Source organism: Uloborus diversus, chromosome 2, assembly GCF_026930045.1.
Source record: "Uloborus diversus isolate 005 chromosome 2, Udiv.v.3.1, whole genome shotgun sequence".
Taxonomy (NCBI): Eukaryota; Metazoa; Arthropoda; class Arachnida; order Araneae; family Uloboridae; genus Uloborus; species Uloborus diversus.
In genome coordinates, this window is record NC_072732.1 from 14,829,563 (window position 1) to 14,848,393 (window position 18,831).

At 33.4% G+C, this 18,831-nt stretch overlaps 1 protein-coding gene across 1 annotated transcript in view; it reads left to right on the forward strand.

Moving 5' to 3' along the window:
- Nucleotides 1–18,831, forward strand: part of LOC129217747 (twitchin-like) — a 364,621-nt gene that overhangs the window by 37,167 nt on the left and 308,623 nt on the right.

The window sequence follows — 18,831 nt, forward strand, 5'->3', positions numbered from 1 at the left end:
AAAGCTCCTACGGAAAACAAATAGACAACGAATCGAATAAAATCAGAGTTATAGGTTCAGTACTCTCCCCTAAGAGTGCAAAGAGGACAAAAACACGAAGTTGCTGTTTAAACGAAATGCAGCGTCTTTCTTTGTTCTGCACCTCCACGTTGAAATAAATCGTCTGCATCAGCAGTCGCCTGATTCCTCAGCACAGCTCGGAACGCTGCTGTAAGTAAATTTAAATAGAACACGTGGGTCGAGATAAATGAGAGCCATGGGAGCTTCGAACGATTATTTATAGGATTGCGAAAGGGAGTCAGATGGTTGAAAACATCGTGAGAGAACGTTTAAAAGTTATTCTACAAGGATCAGGACCTTAGTACTTCTTACCGTTATTTCGCCGTTGAATGACGCGTTCACCATAAATTATAAGAAAGAAGAGTTTGCTGAAAATTACGAGCACTTTCAACTTTCTGGAATGTCAGATCGCAACCCTAAACTAAAACATCCACTTTGGTGAAATATCCTCTTTCAAATATTTCGAAGAGAATGAAGTCGGAAAAAGTGATGAATTATGTAGCATGTTGATTGGTTTCCATTGGGTTTTTTGGCGCAAGCGCTTTGATATTGCGCCAAACGATTGTTAGAGAGTAGAGGAAGGGGCCGAAAAAATTAAATTGTTTTAGGAGTAAGAGACATTAGACTTCTAGAATTTTGAAAAAGTTATCTGTACCGTGTATTATTTCAGCGTGTAAAATTTCATTATAGAAAATATCTTTTTTTAAATCAAAATTTAACTTTTACAAGTGCATATTTAATAAGAATAGTTTTACGTATTTTTACTTTCTTCTATATCTAATATATAGAAGAAAGTATTGGATTCGTGCAAATTTTCGAATTTTGACGGATTCGAACGTTTTGAGGTGTGCTGAGTCCATTTCGACTATTTTTGGAAAATGTCTGTCTGTCTGTGTGTGTGTATGTGTGTGTATGTGTCACGTCTGTGTGTGACCAGTTTTTTGTGGCCGCTCTACAGCAAAAACTACCGCATGAAATCGAACGAAATTTGGTACACATATGTGCCCCTATGTGAACTTGTGCCCATTGGTTTTTGGCGCGAATTCCTCCAAGGGGGGTGGAGCAATGGGACGTTTTTTGAGTTACGCGTGCTTGCTATTCCTCAGGAAGTAATTGGCGGAATCAAACAAAATTTGGTCCATATGTTGCCATTAACAGGAACAGGTGTTGATTCAATTTTGGTGTCAATAACTCAAACGGGGGTTGAGCTATAGAACGTTTTTTGTCGTCAATTGTGACTGCTGTATCTCAAGAAATAATGAACAGAATGAAAGAAAAATTTATCGGCAGTAGTCCTTAGTGGGTATAAGAGCTGATTTTATTTTGGTGTCAACAGCTAAAAAGGGGGGGGTAGCGCAATCGCCCGTTCTTTTTTTCCATTGTGAGTGCCCTATCTCAAGAAGTAATGCTACGTTCAGGTTGAAATTTGGAATATATGTGAATCCATATGTAAACAGGCTTTGGTTCAATTTTGACGCCAATCGCTCCAAGAGGTGTTGATTTTTTTTTTTTTTTTGCGAATAAAAATAGCTTTATTAATGCAACAATAAGAAAGATAAATCGTAATAGATTGTCGTCTGCGTATTTCTCGTGATTTTAATTGTATGGAAATGATCGGAAATATTATCTCAATGATTTAAAATTTTTAATTGTTGCCATCTTATGTTTGTTAACAAATAAAATATTTGTAATTAATTCAAGCAAGGCTTTTAAAATAACTTTCAGTTTTTGCTCTTTGCTTTGCTTTTGCAATAATTCAGACATTGGGATGGTCGTCAAGTTTTTGCATGTGTAATTTTGTTTTTGTTAGGAATATTGCTTCCTCGTCAGGCATGGGGAGGGATCAGAAAAAGGAAAAATATAGAAGAAAGTTTCGTGATGGCCACAACATACTAGTTTAAGAAATATGTTTAAATTATTTATTTTTAAAATATCGTCAATTAAGGCATGATTTGATAAATTTCGAAAATATGTCAAGAGTCTTATAATGGAGTCAACAATTGGTATATTCAGTTGTTGCTCAGCTTGTGATTTTAACCGTAAAAAATGATTTTTGAGTCCAAGTCGGTTGCGTAAACTTGCCCCGAGCAGGGGGCATGTTTATGCATCGAGTGGGGCAAGTTTACGCATACTAAAAATGATACCAAGGAAGAAGTGAAATAGATATTTAACCAAATTTAAACATTTTATTTTTCTCTTAAAACACTTTAAAAATAAAAAAATCTCAAATAATTTATTAACGGGCATTTTATAGGCGTAAAATCATAGGAATTATTGCTAATTAAAAACAGAAACTATTTTGTCATCTTCTTCATCACCGTTAGATTTTACTAACAAAAATTAAGTATTTCTTTTCGCATACTTTTGCATGGGACTGCGTTTTGAAATCTAAGACATGGAACCCTGTCTTGTTCTTTTTTTGATTGGTTGTGTGCTTTCAAACAATAGATGCAAGCACAATTTTCTACTTCGTAAACAGAGTCGTTCATTAATTTCCTTTTTACAGAGTGTACTAACTGTTTCCCTGTCGCAGGTTTTGGTTTCATAATTTTTTTTTTTTTTTTTTTTGATGTCTTCTAATTCTGCTTCAATAATTCAATGGTGATTTTCAAAACTAAATAACCTGAAAATACTTAAGATTTGAGACAGTACAGAGTAAAAAAAGCGTCCGAGGCCCGTTTAGAAGTAAGACAGAGTAGTCAGACACAGTAAGAACGTGCGTAAATGTGCCCCAATGAAAATGCGTAAACATGCCCCGTCGGCAAGTTTGGATTTATTTTTAACGTGCAAGAAAATTTAATAACTTTTCTGTCCATACAAATACAATTCGCAACAAGAAGTTCTGTCTAGAACTAGACGAGCCTACTTTCCCGTATAGCCATACTACTTTCTAGTACCTGATCAATATTCTCAAAAATAGCTAAAATCGCAAATTTTTTCAAACATATTTTTAAAATACTTTAAGCTGATTTCTAGGAATAAAATATATTCCTCACTCATCTAAAAAAATTAAATGCTTAAAAAAAAATAGCAGCAACTTTTAAACAAAGCAGCTAATACACTTTTTTACATTAAAAAAATCTTTAACAGCTTTCAAAACGAAAAAATAATATTTAAACATTATTACATCATATCAAAAAAAAAAAAAAATCGTTTCTTTTTCCCCTGCTGCCAAAATTTTTTTTTTAAATGAATTAATGCACTTACCAAAATAAATAAAAACAATAAAATTTCAACTTAAAGAAATAATTTTCTTTGTCAAAAAAAAAAAAAAAATCGTCTGCGCATATCTTTATGTAGAAACATAAATGACTTCGAGTTTATTCGCCGAAAACTGAATACCTAAATTAAAACTTTAGCGTAAAAATAAAAACAAGTCAGATCAACAATAATTATTTCATAGTCAAAACCATAGCTGCGGAGTCGGAGTCAATCTCATTTTGGGGTAAAGGAGTCGGAGTCGAATATCTAAGAATCGGAGTCAGTCATTTGTCCTCCGTGTATAAATTTTTGCCAAAGCTACGAAGTCAGATTCAAGTCGGGGAGTCGGAGTCCGATTAATTGTCGGGCATAGGAGTCAGAGTCGGAGTCAAGTGCCCCTAAATTCTCGGAGTCGAAGTCTGGAGTTTGGCGTCAAGAGCTATTTCCAACAAAATTTGTTTGAAAAAAATCCGCCTTCAAGTACGGAATCTACATTGACTTTCAGTTTCCCCGTAGGCGCTAATGTTAAGGGATTTGAACTGTTCAAAATTGAACGGAAAATTGTTCAAATCAAAAAGATATTTTATATACAAGTTTTTCATCAAAAGCTTTTTCCTACAAAGTTTGTTTGAAGCAAATTCGCCTCACAGTTCGGAATTGCCTTGAATTTCCCCGTAGGCGCTAATGTTAAATTTTTTTGAACTGTTCAAAATTGAACAAAAAATAGTTCAAATCAAAAAGTGAAATATGGGAATGAGGTGTCCTCGCCGAGATCTTTCGAACAAAAAAAAAGTTTGTTCGAATCGGACTATTCATTCAAAAGTTATTGGGGGGGGGGGGGGGACAGACAGACCGACAGACCGACAAACCGACAGACATTTTTCCCCATCTCAATACCCTACTTTCCAATTTTTAATTTTTCAATATTTATTTAATTATTTTATTTATTTTTGACATTTTTTTGTTTTTTGCGATATTTTTAAGATGCATTAAGCCTTCTTTCATGCTTTTTTCTTCTTTTTCTGACTTTTACTGGGAAAGTAGGCTAAAAAAGGATAAAATTCTGCTAATTTTTGTATATTTATTTGTTCTTAACTGTGTATTATTTACTCACAATAAGCTTCAAAACGTTCAACATAAAATGTACTCAACATGGTAGAAAGCAGATTTTCGTATCCGCATGTTAAACCGAAGCACGGCTGATGTTCAAAAACTTAGAATATTGGCTAGGGAGCAGCATCAATCTGATATGGCTGTTGACTCTCCAGTTATAACTCGTTTTGGAAAAAGGACACTGCGTAGACGTGCCTAAATGTGCCTCGGTCTACCCTGCTAAATTTTATGAGTGTGTATACATTCTTGATGGTGTTATACGTAGGGATGCACAATTTCCGAAAATTTTGAGACGGTGGGAAAAAAACTGGTTCTTTTTCGGTTCGTTTCTGGAAAAATTTGAAAAAAAAAAAAAAAAAAAATTGAATTTTGACATCTTGAATTCAAGCTATGTTTTTCGCAATCACAAGTGTGTGTTTGTGCGTGGGGGTATGTGTGTTTGTGTGTAGGGGTATGTGTATGTGTGTGTAGGCATGTGTGTTTGTCTGTGTGCTGGCATAAGCGTGTGGGTAGTTGTGTATATGAATGTGTGTATGTGTGTGTGGGGGGGGGGGGGGTATGTGTATGTGTGTGTAGGCATATGTGTTTGTGTCAGTGTGCAGGCATGAATGTGTGGGTAGTTGTGTGTATGTGTGTGTGCGTGCGTGTGTGTGTGTAGCTGCGTATGTATGCGCGTGTGTGTAGGACATGGATGCAACCTGGAGACGGCTTTCGCTAGAGGAGCAGCATCGTGAGGAGCCGGTCGACGGTGACAGGGTGCGGAGGGTGGCGGTGGGAAAATAAAAAGATAGGACATCAAAACAGTCAAATGAGAACAATAAGCAATCGTGATTGCTCAAAAAAAAAAAAAAAAAAAAAAAAAAAAAAAAAAAATTGATTTTTTACGAGTTAAAAGGCATTTAATAACTTTATTTTCTCAGGAAACTAAAAACGAATGATAAAGCCATAAAATATACTTATACCTACTATCCATGATATTTTTTTCTTTTAAACATAAATTTACATAAAATTATTGCTGTTAAAAAACAGGGGGAAAATAAGCCATAAGCTTCAATAGATTAAAATTATCTAAATTTTTCAAATCACCGATCAGCCTTATATGAGTTTTGAGAATTGTTGAAACAAATTTTGTGACAGAAATTTGCATTTTTCTTTCCTTTTTTTTTTTGCAAATTGCTACATTTTAAACTGAAAGTTGTCTTATTTTCTAACAATTTGTTACATGGATTATGTGTATATTTGTGCATTACGTGTATGTATATTAGTGTCGATGCAAAAAGTAGCAAATAATACTTTGGGGTACAGGAAAATTAAGTTACCTTATACCTTGAACCAAGTTAATGTTTTCATGTCTAATACTAAAAAAATAATAATAAATAAATAAATAAATAAAAAGAAAATAAATGACGAGGAAGCAATATTCCCAACAAAAACGAAATTACACATGCAAAAACTTGACGACCATCCCAATGTCTGAATTATTGCAAAAGCAAAGCAAAGAGCGAAAAATTGAAAGTTATTTTAAAAGCCTTTGCTTGAATTAATTACAAATATTTTATTTGTTAACAAACATAAGATGGCAACAGTTAAAAATTTTAAATCATTGAGATAATGTTTCCAATCATTTCCATACAATTAAAATCACGAGAAATACGCAGACGACAATCTATTACGATTTATCTTTCTTATTGTTGCATTAATAAAACTATTTTTATTCGCTAAAAAAATAATGATAATAAAAATAAATCAGCACCTCTTGGCGCGATTGGCGCCAAAATTGAACCAAAGCCTGTTTACATATGGATTCACATATATTCCAAATTTCAACCAGAACGTAGCATTACTTCTTGAGATAGGGCACTCATAATGGAAAAAAAGAACGGGCGATTGCGCTACCCCCTTTTTAGCTGTTGACACCAAAATAAAATCAGCTCTTATACCCACTAAGGGCTACTTGCCGATAAAGTTTTCTTTCATTCCGTTCATTATTTCTTGAGATACAGCAGTCACAATTGACGACAAAAAACGTTCTATAGCTCAACCCCCGTTTGAGTTATTGACACCAAAATTGAATCAGCACCTGTTCCTGTTAATGGCAACATATTTACCAAATTTTGTTTGATTTTGCCAGTTACTTCCTGAGGAATAGCAATCACGTGTAACTCAAAAAACGTCCCATTGCTCCACCCCCCTTGGAGGAATTTGCGCCAAAAACCAATGGGCACAAGTTCACATAGGGGCACATATGTGTGCCAAGTTTCGTTCGATTTCATGCGGTAGTTTTTGCTGTAGAGCGGCCACAAAAACTGGTCACACACAGACGTGACACACATACACACACACATACACACACACATACACACACATACACACAGACAGACAGACATTTTCCAAAAATAGTCGAAATGGACTCAGAACACCTCAAAACGTTCGAATCCGTCAAAATTCGAAATTCGAAAATTTGCACGAATCCAATACTTTCTTCTATATATTAGATATAGAAGAAAGTAAAAAAAAAAGTAAAAAATAAAAAAAGGGGGGAGGTAATGCAAAAAAAAAGAGCGTTTGACTGTAAGTATTATAATCTTCCAAACAGATAATTTTGTGATAGAAATTTCAAAAAAATTTTTTTTTCAAGTGCAAATGATAAAAACCCTTTGGAGAAATTTTTTTTGTCACTCGAAATTTCCGTTTCTACTTCCCACTCCTATCTCTAGTCCAGGGGCTTCCAATGAGCAACCACAATGCGATTATTAGGGTAATACAAATGGAGAAAGTAACAAATAATAGAGCATATGAGGCCCCTAGTTTCAAAACCAGATACTTGCAAAAAATTCGATTTTCTTTTTTTTTTTTTGTTAATCTTGTAGAGAATCATAAGGCCTATTTGCCTGCTCAAAATTAGGTTCAAAAACCGCTTCTTTCCCCCTTGAAATGGGGCGGGAAGGTCTGCCTCAGTTTCAAAACCGGACTTTTACGTCTCCTGTAAAATTTGGTTTTCTACAAGTATCCGGTTTTGAAACTAGGGGCCGCATATAATTGTACTTCATCCTTTCGTCGTAGCATCGAATAATACGCATCAGTCTAACTCTTATCGTGGTCTTTTTCGAACAGTTACGCGTACAGAATTCAGGATTGCCTTTCCCCTCAAGAGCAAAGGCGCATCCCCTCAAAACCGCGAAGACCCTGAACGATAGTCCTCCTCCCCCAAAAATAAACACCCGAAAACAACTTCAACGGCACAGTCCGCCCCCCCCCCCCCTTTTGTGTACGCTCTTGCAGCATCGCATCCAATACACTAATCTGATTTTAAAAATCTGGGTTATCTGTATTCTTTTGTATTTTCGTAACTGGGGCATTCCACGGTATTTTTGACATTATGTAGAGTCCGTAACGTGACCTTTTTTTGCCATAACTTTTTAATTTACCGTTTGATTTGCAAATTATTTTAATTTGAGCTGGTGTGTTGGTAGGAAAAGATCAAAATAAAATAATATGATAATCAAACAGTAAATTAAAAAGTTATGGCAAAAAAGGTCACGTTACGGACTCAACATAAATGTCAAAAATACCGTGGAATGCCCCAACTTTTTATGTTTTGAATTTAGGAAGACTTTTCTTTACTGTCATAGTATTTTTTATTACTAGATCCATTTCTTTATTGCAAACGTTTTTCACTGCCATTTTGGGCTATTTGTTTTAGAATAAGTTATTTGTGCGTATTTTAATTACATTAAAGCCGTGACTTGTTTCCTTTCGTCTTTCTTCTTTTAAAATCTTGCTTTTTATCTGTGAGACGGTAAAGGGAGTGAGGTGGAGCGGGATTTTATTTTTTTACTAATTAAATTATTTTCCGTGATTGTTTTTGGCAGAAATACACACGTGATCTTTTGGCTGAGCTTCCTTAAAATATGGGTGTATATTTTGATGAAAATGTTTTTTTTACCCTTCGTTAAGGGGGGGGGGGCAAAAATTCCATCTCATTCTTTATTTTAATGCACATTTTAATTATGTTATTTTCTTGCGGATGGGGAAACAGAACTTTTTTCTTGATCGAATTTTCAATGCGCGTATTAATTATAATCTGTATATGAATGTGACCGGGATTTTTATTTAGTTCTAGTTTTAATGCGCTTCTGAATTAAATTATTTTTTTCTTGAAGCTTCGAACAATTAATGGGCGAAGTTTTGGCTGCTGTACATATTCGGTTCCGGGAGGTTTTATTCATATATGCGGGGTATTCGTTTATCCGTTGCCCGATTAAACGGGCCTGACAGTAGTTGGGACTTTTTTTTTTTTTAAACCTTAGCCTTAAATCTTCTGAGTTGTTATTTCAGGCATTTTGTGGGGAGCAGAATTGCATTTTACGGCACAAATGCATTTTTACTGCACTTAAGATTTATTATTGATTACAAAATGAGCAGATCACTCCTTATTAGCTTTTACCAGATATTTTTGAATCCAAAAGCTCACTATTTTGCATTGAAAAAGAGGTTCCCTGTTGATCCGAAACACATGCCTGCAGTAATTTGCTAATTTTGTGCATCAAAACGTTCTTGATTGCAATTTACTTCTCCGCACAAACGTATTTATTTATTTCTTATGTTTTAGGAGAGTTTCTTTTCTGCCATGTAAAATATTGTTTGCGTATCATTAGAGGCAAAAACAATCGGGAAAAAACGAAAAAAAAAAACGTTTTTTTCCGAAGAGGTTAATTTTCACTCCGGAAAAATTGAAAAAACTAATATTTTCTACATTTCAGGAAGTTTTAATTGAAATTTTCGGCAAAAAGTGATTACAAATTTCTCATACTTAAATTCTGATTCAATTCCCCCCTCCCTTGTATGTTAAAATACTGTCTAACTTTGATAATGCAAGTTGGTGTATGATAATATATTTTGCATACAGATCAATTAATACTTTTTGCAAAAAAAATTAAACCAATATCCTTAGTGATGAATTTATTTTCCTTCTTCATAAAACAAACAAGCATAACTTTAATCACAGAACTATGTTTCTGCTCACTGTGCGAACCAAATGTACACGGGTGCGGGGAAAAAAAAAAACCCCGGGCATGCAATTTTTCATGTAACTTTATTAAAAATGAATAAATTAACAAAATACAAAAAATTATAATATGAGAAGTCCTTTAGTAATCAATAAATTAATTGGTATAAAACTGGCCGCCTTTTGAAGTGATACAGAGGTGCAATTGCTCATTGAAATTTTCATTCAAGGGCCACAAATCCTTTAATCAATCCTATTCCCTATAAAGCAATTGGCTTAGAGGCTCCAAACATGTGTAGTTTAGGGTAGACTTTTGACTCTAAAACAAGACATACAGTGTAATAAATGGGATTGAGGTTTAGCGAGTAGAGCGTACGCTCTAAAGATGATATCATGTCAAAAACAAAGCGCCTTGCACCACTCTTTTCTTTTTGGCGGTATGAACTGGTGTGGAGTCAAATTGAAATGTCTAGTCTACATTGCTGTGTTGAAGTACTCTTAGATTCACAGAAGCACAACAGCTTCTAAAATGTCCTTCTGGTACACTTTTTGATTCGTTTTATGGCTCTCATCCACGAAAAACTTTTTTTCTTCGCTTGTGCTGATTCCCACAGCAAGGCCTGACTTTGAATTTTGGCGATGTTCAACATTTTCTAAGGTGCTTGGAGTGTCTACAGACCAAATCCTATTGTTATGGAGGTTGTGAGCTGGTTAAACGGCCAATCAGTAAAAGGTATCTCTTCTAATTTGGACTTGCGGCCCGTTTCAAACGTTTGTGGCATCTTTGGAATCATGAATGCCTGAACCTTTTGGAACTGGTAAGACTTCTGTTTGAGCTGTTTTTTCCCTTAGTCGCACTTTATCGTTCACTAATTCATATTGTACAAACGACTTCTCTCGTGGAAACCCAAGGATTTCATTGAACTCACTTTTGGATGACCTAATGATTTACTGAAATGTTCACCGTTCGTTTTTGTACACTTTCCGGACATTGACTATCATTTCCAAGCCACTTGAAGCTGCATACCGCATTCAATACTCTTTGCTGAGGCACAACAAGCAAACGAACTGTCGTAATACTTGGTTAAACAAATTTTAAAATAAGAGGACTTGTGCTTAAAATTGTAAAAAAAACGGAAAACAATATATAAACTATGAGATATATTATAAATTATTTTCTAATAAAGTGGGAAACAAAAATAAACAAGACACTCATTAAAATGAAATTACTTTACTTCCCTTCGATGATGCAATCTTTGTCCAAAGTTTTTTTTTTTTGCCGCACTCTGTATACTGCAGTGCTCAGCACAAAAGTGGAATTTGCAGTTAAGCTCAAGCTGAGATATTGTGTTTTAAAGTTTGGCCCGTCCATATATTGGATTCAGATGTCTTTTTTTTTTCAGAATTAAAAAAAAATTAATTGTTCCCGTTCAAACGACCCTAAAACGTTTTATTTCTTAATTAAATTCCAAAACAGAGAAAAACTTGGTAATGACAACTCCGTTTTGCTCAAAAGTGCAGGCATGACTACCTTTACCACTGTGCTTATCACGGCCGTATGAATAAACTGAAACTCCAGTTTAAGTTTTGGTTCAGCTTTAGAAACCATTGCGCAGTTTTGGTTTGGGGTTTCTGTTGGAAAGAAAACGAAAACCACTTTAGTTTTGATTTGGACTTAGACTGGATTGGAAAATATCAAAACTCAATTGCTTTCATTTTCAGTGAAATTACATTGACAGTAAAGTTACATTGTAAGAATGGGAAATCATACTTATTTTTCTTTCAAGCAATATCAATCATTTTTAAAAGTCAAAACTATGAAATTATAACTTTTGAAATTATTATTTCAAGTTTCAATGGCAATCTAAAATAGAAAATATAATATTTATGATTAGACACACCTTACCTAATACGACTTGACTTATTTCTGGTGCTTGAGCAAGAAAGCTCTCAGTTATAAAACAAAACCTTTTTTTTTCCTAATTAAACTTACCTTTATGTGCAATTCTGTCGAGCAGAAAAAGAAGATGTGTAGATTGCATATATTTTTTAATACTTTTAACCCTTTATATGTTCCAAAAACACAGAACTATTTAAAAATCCTATTTTTATTCATTCAAAAATTAATTTTTTAATTTTTTCCAATTTTCCCCGAAAAAAAAACCGGTTAAAAAATTAATAAATTGAATTTTTTTTTTCATTTTTTTCAATTTTTCCCGAAAAAACTCGGTAAAAAACCGGTTTTTTCCACCACTTCAAAAATTCCGGAAATTTTACATCTCTACGTATTTTATAAAGAAGCGTTAAGTGTTTACATAAAAATTGCTATTCAGTTCACTTATAGAATGCCTAAATCTTAGTCATAACTAGCTTAAGGTATCCGACTGCGTTCGAAGACATTTTTTTGAAAAATAACCTGGACATTTTTTAAAATATTATTTTTTAATTACATATGTTTCAAAACTATGAACAAAATGTAAAAACAATCTTTTAAAATATCATTTTTTAAAAAAATTGGACAAATTTGAAGAAAAATAGCGAAAAAACGTGTCTTACGCTAACAGTTATGGACAAAATTTGGTTCTAATCACACACAAATCCTTTTAGTAATCCATTTGTATGACATTAATGTGTGTTTTGCTCTAAAAGTTTTATTATTTTTTAAAAAAGTACTGAAATATAGCTGAACAAAGTTCCTATACTGGTATTTTTTCGTAAACAAATGCCTTTGTTTAAACTTATCTGCATGAAAATATTACTTAATAATGAAATTTAGCTTAGCTTTTAGAGGAAAACATCAATCACATTACAGAGAACTATCTCAGAAAATTTCACATCAATACTCGAAGAACTTTTTGAGATATTATTGTTACAGTAGACAGCTTTCTTCAAAAATGTCGTTCTTCGGAAAACGCGTTTAAATGCAACTTCCGGTCTGGAGTTCAGTGTACGACTCTGTAATAATATAGCTATAACTTCAGTTGTAATTCACGTAGAGTAAAAACTAAGACAGTTTTGGAAAACTAGTGAATCAGACTACAAAATGAAATCATAAAAGCAATTACGAATATTTCATCGAAAATGTCGATTTTAACGCAGTCGGTTAAATGGGATCCAAGCTCGTGGACCTGACTTCCATGTACCCTCAATTTCTTCTCCTTTGAGACTGGCGTATTCTCCTTAATTTGAAATTCAAAGGATTTTGATGCGCCCAGAATTTTAACTCTTTATAGAACTACAAAATGCTAAAAAATATGTCGTTCATAGTTCAAAGTTGTTTGAAAAAACCCAAAATCAAATTGCAGCTTTTGTTAAATGCTCCCCAGGAGCGGAAAAAAATGTGCTGAATTACCATTTTGCTAACACATAGGCATTGGTTTTTTTACAACAACTCATCAGGCCATAATTTTTGCCCACTTTTTCATAAGAGTTAAAATTATACGCAAATAAAAATCCTTTGAATTTCAAAGTAAGAACAACAGTATTTAACGAGTCAATTAAATAGAAAACATGTATTTAATTACCTCAAATCATTCTGAATGTAAAATTAGTCAATAATATAAGTTTTTTTGGACAATTTAAAAAAATGGAAAAATGACAGTTATATACAAATAGCAATTTGCCTTTTTCTGTTTTAAGTCGAATTTAATTACTGGATATAGTTAAAACAAAGAACACAGTAATATCTAGTGACGAGATTAGTTGTTTGTTTTAGTTTCCAACCATAATGTGCCCTTACGAGGAGAAAAGCAGATGTTTATAATTTCATACATTAAATAATAATATTCATTATTAATTCATAATTTTATTGTTTGTCATTAATTTGAAAAAAAGAAAGCAACTTAGAATCACTATTGACAACATTGATTCATGTTTTTTCAATGAACTTATTCGAGCAAAATTTCGCTGTAATTCAGGAATTTTCCCTTTTTGACAATGCTTTTGTCCAAGTTTTATACGTAATAATGAGATATTAGAGTTGCCAATTTTTTGAAATACAATTAATTGTTTCATAAATTATGAGTTGCATTAAATTTAGGACTATCTCGTCATTTGTTTGTTTTTACTTTAACACAATAACATTAAGCTGCGTTAAGTTATGTTATGAGTAAAACAATGTTAAAAGTTTTACATTTTTAATTATGTGCAGTGTATTTTAATGTTTGTTATTAATTTTGAAACATAAAATATTCAACAATCATTAATGGCAACAGTTGTTCTTCCTATACTTAAAATTTATTTATTTGAACAAAACTTTACAGTAGTCTAGGATTTTTTACTTTTAAGTTTATATTTTTGTCTAGGTATTAGGCAACGGTAAAATATTAAAGATGCGATTTTTTTTATTACGTCGACATATTAATTTAATTGAAAAATGAATACCGAATTTAAAACTATTTTCTCAATTATCCATATTTATTTTAATTTAAAAAGTTAAACTATATGTTAGGCTGTGATTAAAACAAAATCAAAATTTTTGAGTCTATAGTTTTCCTTACCCAGTGTAGTAAATATCTAGGCATTCTTGATGTAAAATTCTTGAACTAAATGTGATTTTTTAGTGCAACATGCAAGTATTCTTCCTTACTAGGCAATCATTTAACGTTTAATTTAACCAGAAATTTAGTATATTTGATTTTTGAAAATTTTTAATTTGACAAAAATTTTAATTCAAAATTATTTTTTCTTTAAAGTAACAAATTTAATAAAATCTTTATATCTTTCACTTTCCGCACATAATGTTACGTCAATGCTCATTTTGCATAGTAAAAAAATTATAATGATTTTTTTTAGCTAAAAAAAGCCATTATGATAAAAAGTACAAAAAAGTCGTGTATATTATAATAGGATTATAATAAAAGTAAGAAACATTTAAGTGTATACATGAAATATACCGCCAGCTCAGTCATTTCCAGCCGAGGACTGCAGTTTCGTGCTTATTAGCACTCATCCGCCCGGCATAGGAAAGTGACTGAGCTGGTGGTGGAAAACCTCTTAAGGAAGCCAAGAGTGCCAAACAAACTGGTAGCTAATACAGAATTAGCACTGACCAGACGAGTGACCGAAGCAATGGTTCGGTTCAACTCGAATTGGCTCTAATGAACGGCTGGAAAACTCAAAACGGCTGGAATTGACTGAGCTGACGGTGTATTTCATGTATTTCTGCCTTAGCCCTTGCTATAGGGCAGTAATTTACTCTATTTAAGTGTATGTCAATTAGTAAAGTTAAGTCATTCTGTGTTAAATGCAACTATTGCCCCTCCCCCCAAAAAAAGTTAATCTCAACTTGACTATCTCAGATTCTCCCTAAACTTTCAGAAACCTTACTCTTTGTCATCTTAAATTCATATATAATTAAAAGAAAACTTTCATCCTCAGAACTCAGAGCCAGAAGGACGTGAGTTCAAGAATTGTGATTTAATGTTTATTAGTGCATTGTATATAGAAGCCTATCCCGCGTCGAGCCATGTGAACGAAAAGCTTTAAAAAAAATCATTTTTAGTTTTTTACTAGGATTAAAAGAGCCCGCGTCCCATCCTTTGCATGCGCCAGAAAAGTTCTCTCTACTGTAAAATTATCATAATGTGATTTACGTTCCTCTGGCTCTGAGGTACAGAATTGATGAGTGATTAATTTTTTCAGTTAGTTAAAAAGCGCATTTTTCATTGCCGGCAGAGCTTTAAAATAATATAACTCAAGTTCTATGGGTCTTAAAAAAAATAATAATAATAAAATAAAGATTAAAAATTAATTTGAATTTTGAGATCTGGAATTCAAATTATGTTTTTCGCAATCACGAGTGTGTGTGTGTATGTAGGCGTGTGTGTTTGTGTGTGGAGGGTATGTGTGTTTGTGTCTATGTGCAGGCATGAGTGTGTGGGTTGTTGTGTGTATGAGTGTTTGTGTGCGTATGGGCGGGGTATGTGTATGTGTGTGTAGGCATATGCGTTTGTGTCTGTGTGCAGGCATGAATGTGTGGGTAGTTGTGTGTATGTGTTTGTGTGTGTGTATGTGTTTGTGTATGTGTGTGTAGGTGTATGTGTTTGTGTGTGTGTGTGTAGTTGTGTATGTATGCGTGTTAGTGTAGGACATTGACGCTACCTGGAGACGGTTTTCGCTATAGGAGCAGCATCGTGAGGAGCCGGTCGACGGTGGTGCTGCAGAGGGTGCTGGCGGGAAAATAAAATGATAGCACGCCAAAAACAGTCAAATGAAAGCAATAAGCAATCGTGATTGCTCAAAAAAGATAAATTAATTTCAATTATGACATTTTGAATTCAAATTATGTTTTTCGCAATCACGAGTAAGTGTGCATGTGTGTGCATGTAGGCGTGTGTGTATAGGTATGTGCATGTATGCGTGGGTATTTGTGTCTGTGCGCAGGCATGAATGTGTGTGTATGAGTGGGCCTGTCAGTGTGCAGGCATGTGTATGTGAGGGTAGGTGTGTGTGCTTGTATGTGTGTATGTATGCGTGTGTGTGTGTAGGATATGGACGCAGCCTGGAGACGGTTTTCGCTAGAGGAGCAGCATCGTGAGGTCGATCGACGGCGGTGCGGCAGAGGAAGGCTGCGGGGAAATAAAATCATAGGAACATCAAAACAGTCAAATGAGAACAATAAGCAATCGTGATTGCTCAGAAAAAAAAACTGGCTCATTTAAAAAAGGATTGCAAGTGCTTTAATTTGAAACATATGAAACTTGAATATTTAAGGATTTTTTTTTTCATGAAACTTTAAAGTTTAAAACATTCAAAATTTGTTTTTTAAAATTTGGAAACAATTTATAATTTTTGATGGTATTTTTTGTAATGTATCTAAATTTTTTAGATTGGAACAATGAAGGGGTCAGCAGCTACAGCAATTAATGTTGGTTCAATTTTCCCAATTTCTGCTAAAATTTCCCTTTAAATGTCACAACTCTAATTTTCTTGGAAGTGCAGAAATGTACTACAACCTCATTTTAATGATAATTTCATTAAATTTGTATTCATACGTCAGTTAATTTCGGGAAAAAAATTCTTCACAAAACTTTAAAATTAAAGAAAAAGCAATTGTTTTTTGAAAACTTTGAGAAAATGTATGGTTTTTAATGTGTTTTAATAAATACATCCAAAAAAATTCAGAGTGGAGCCATAAAGGAATGCAATTAAAGTAAATAATGTAAAATACTTTTTTTTTTTGCAATTTTTGCTGAAAAAAATCTTTAATGTATCAAACTTATTATTTTTTTCTAGAAAATTCGATTTTTTTCCAGATAATATATGTTTTTTAATACGCTTCCAACACATGTGGCATAAAACAGTGAAAAGTGAAGCATGGCTCGGATGAACAGCTTTAAAAAGAAAATAATTTGTTCATGCTATCAGCTTAGTAGGTATTTTTTACCATTTTAAATGAAAAAAAAATCCCAAAACATTCTTGTGTTGAAAATAACGGTAAAATAAAATGAAATAAATATGATAAAGGGTTTAATTATTTTTGAATGGAGTATTATTTTTTTAAAGAAATTTTAATTTCCAAAAACTGTTGTATTTGCTGATTTCCACAGAATCCCACTGATTGGATTTATTCATTAAAACACGTTGAAAATCGAAATTATTTTTTTAAATTTCCAAAAAATACTTAAAGTAAAAATTTTTGAAAATTTAAATTTTATAGTTTTTTGAGAAAAAAAGCTGGAAAATATTCTAATTATATATCAAATTAAAGTGCTTAAAGTTATCATTAAATGGAACTAAAATACAATTCAATAGCTACCATGAGTTATAACACTTTAAAAGACTACTGGCACTTTTTATCAAAAGTAATAATTTATCAATTATGAGCAATAGATTAAAAAAATAGATGTATACAAACGTTTAAGACGTTAAAGAGTAAGATTTCAAAAAGTTTCACTAAAATCTGAGATGATCAGATTGAGTGCGTTGTAGATTTGATATGAAATGATCGCTGAAAAAAACATTTCTTCATAATGCAGAAACTAAACTGGAATAATTTTATATATTTAATTATCTATAATAAATATTTAGAATTTAGATCTCGAATGAATCTGCATGTAATGGGCTCCCTCTTATTGTGGTTCATAAAAAATCTTTACTAATAATAAAGCAGAAAGTCTCTCTGTCCGGAGGATGTCTGTAGGATATCTGTAGGATGTCTGTGACGCGCATAGCGCCTAAACCGTTCGGCCGATTTTCATGAAATTTGGCACAAAGTTAGTATGTAGCATGGGGATGTGCACCTCGAAGCGATTTTTCGAAAATTCGATGTGGTTTTTTTTTATTCAAATTTTAAGAAAAAAAAACTATCATAAATTACGAAATTATCATAACGTGGAATCGTACCATGGGCGCAAGCCAATGGGTGAGATACGAAATTATCATAACGTGGAACTGTAACGTCGGTACAAGCCAATTGTCGAGAAAATTCACCATACATTATTTGTAAATATATACAAGCGAACCAAAAGACCTTTAATTTTTCTATTACGGGCGAAGCCGTGCGGGTGCCACTAGTAAATAATAAAGCTTCGTTTTTTTTTATTTTGAGATAATTATCTGCATGTTTCATAATCGTGGTTTATTGTTTATAATCCTAAAGAAATAAATCCTAAGAAAAAGACAGAGTGAAAAACAAGTTCGAATCTTTGGAAAAACGCTTCAAGCTCCGTTGGAACCTGACCCAAGGAACATGTAATAAACATTTTGTACTTAGGGACTGTCCATATATAAATAACGTCACTCTTCTTTTCAACACGTTTGATCCTTTCCTCCTTTGTCGCAAAAAGTCAAATTTCACCTTTTCCCCTCCCTTCCCTTTTTCATATGTCCACGTTATTACAAAACCGTGTTGCTATATTTAAACCAAAATCTGTGATGTCACACTTCTTGATACCTCCTCTCTCTTCCTTGTCGTAAACTGTCACAATTTCACGAGCCTCCCTTGGACGACCTTTTCATCTGGCAAGGAGGCAGCCGACAAACACACTCGCACAGTCAGAGTATCACCTTTATTTGTATAGATTAACCCACTGAGATAGGCAATACATATTCAGTAAATTACCGCCCAATAGTCAGGGCTAAAGCAGAAATACATGAAATACATCGCCAGCTCAGTCATTTCCAAACCAATTCAGCAGAAATATTTCATGTATTTCTGCTTTAGCCCTGGATATTGGGCGGTAATTTACTGAATATACCATGCCTTGCCTTCAGTTCTCGAGTTGATCCGAACCATTGCTTCGGTCACTCGTCTGGTCTGTGCTAATTCTATTTTAGCTACCAGTTTGTTTGGCCCTCTTGGCTTCCTTAAGAGGTTTTCCATCTCCAGCTCAGTCACTTTCCTATGCCGAGCTGATGAGTGCTAATAAGCACGAAACGGCAGTCCTCGGTTTGGAAATGACTGAGCTGGCGGTACATTTCATGTATAGGCAATATAGTTTGGAACT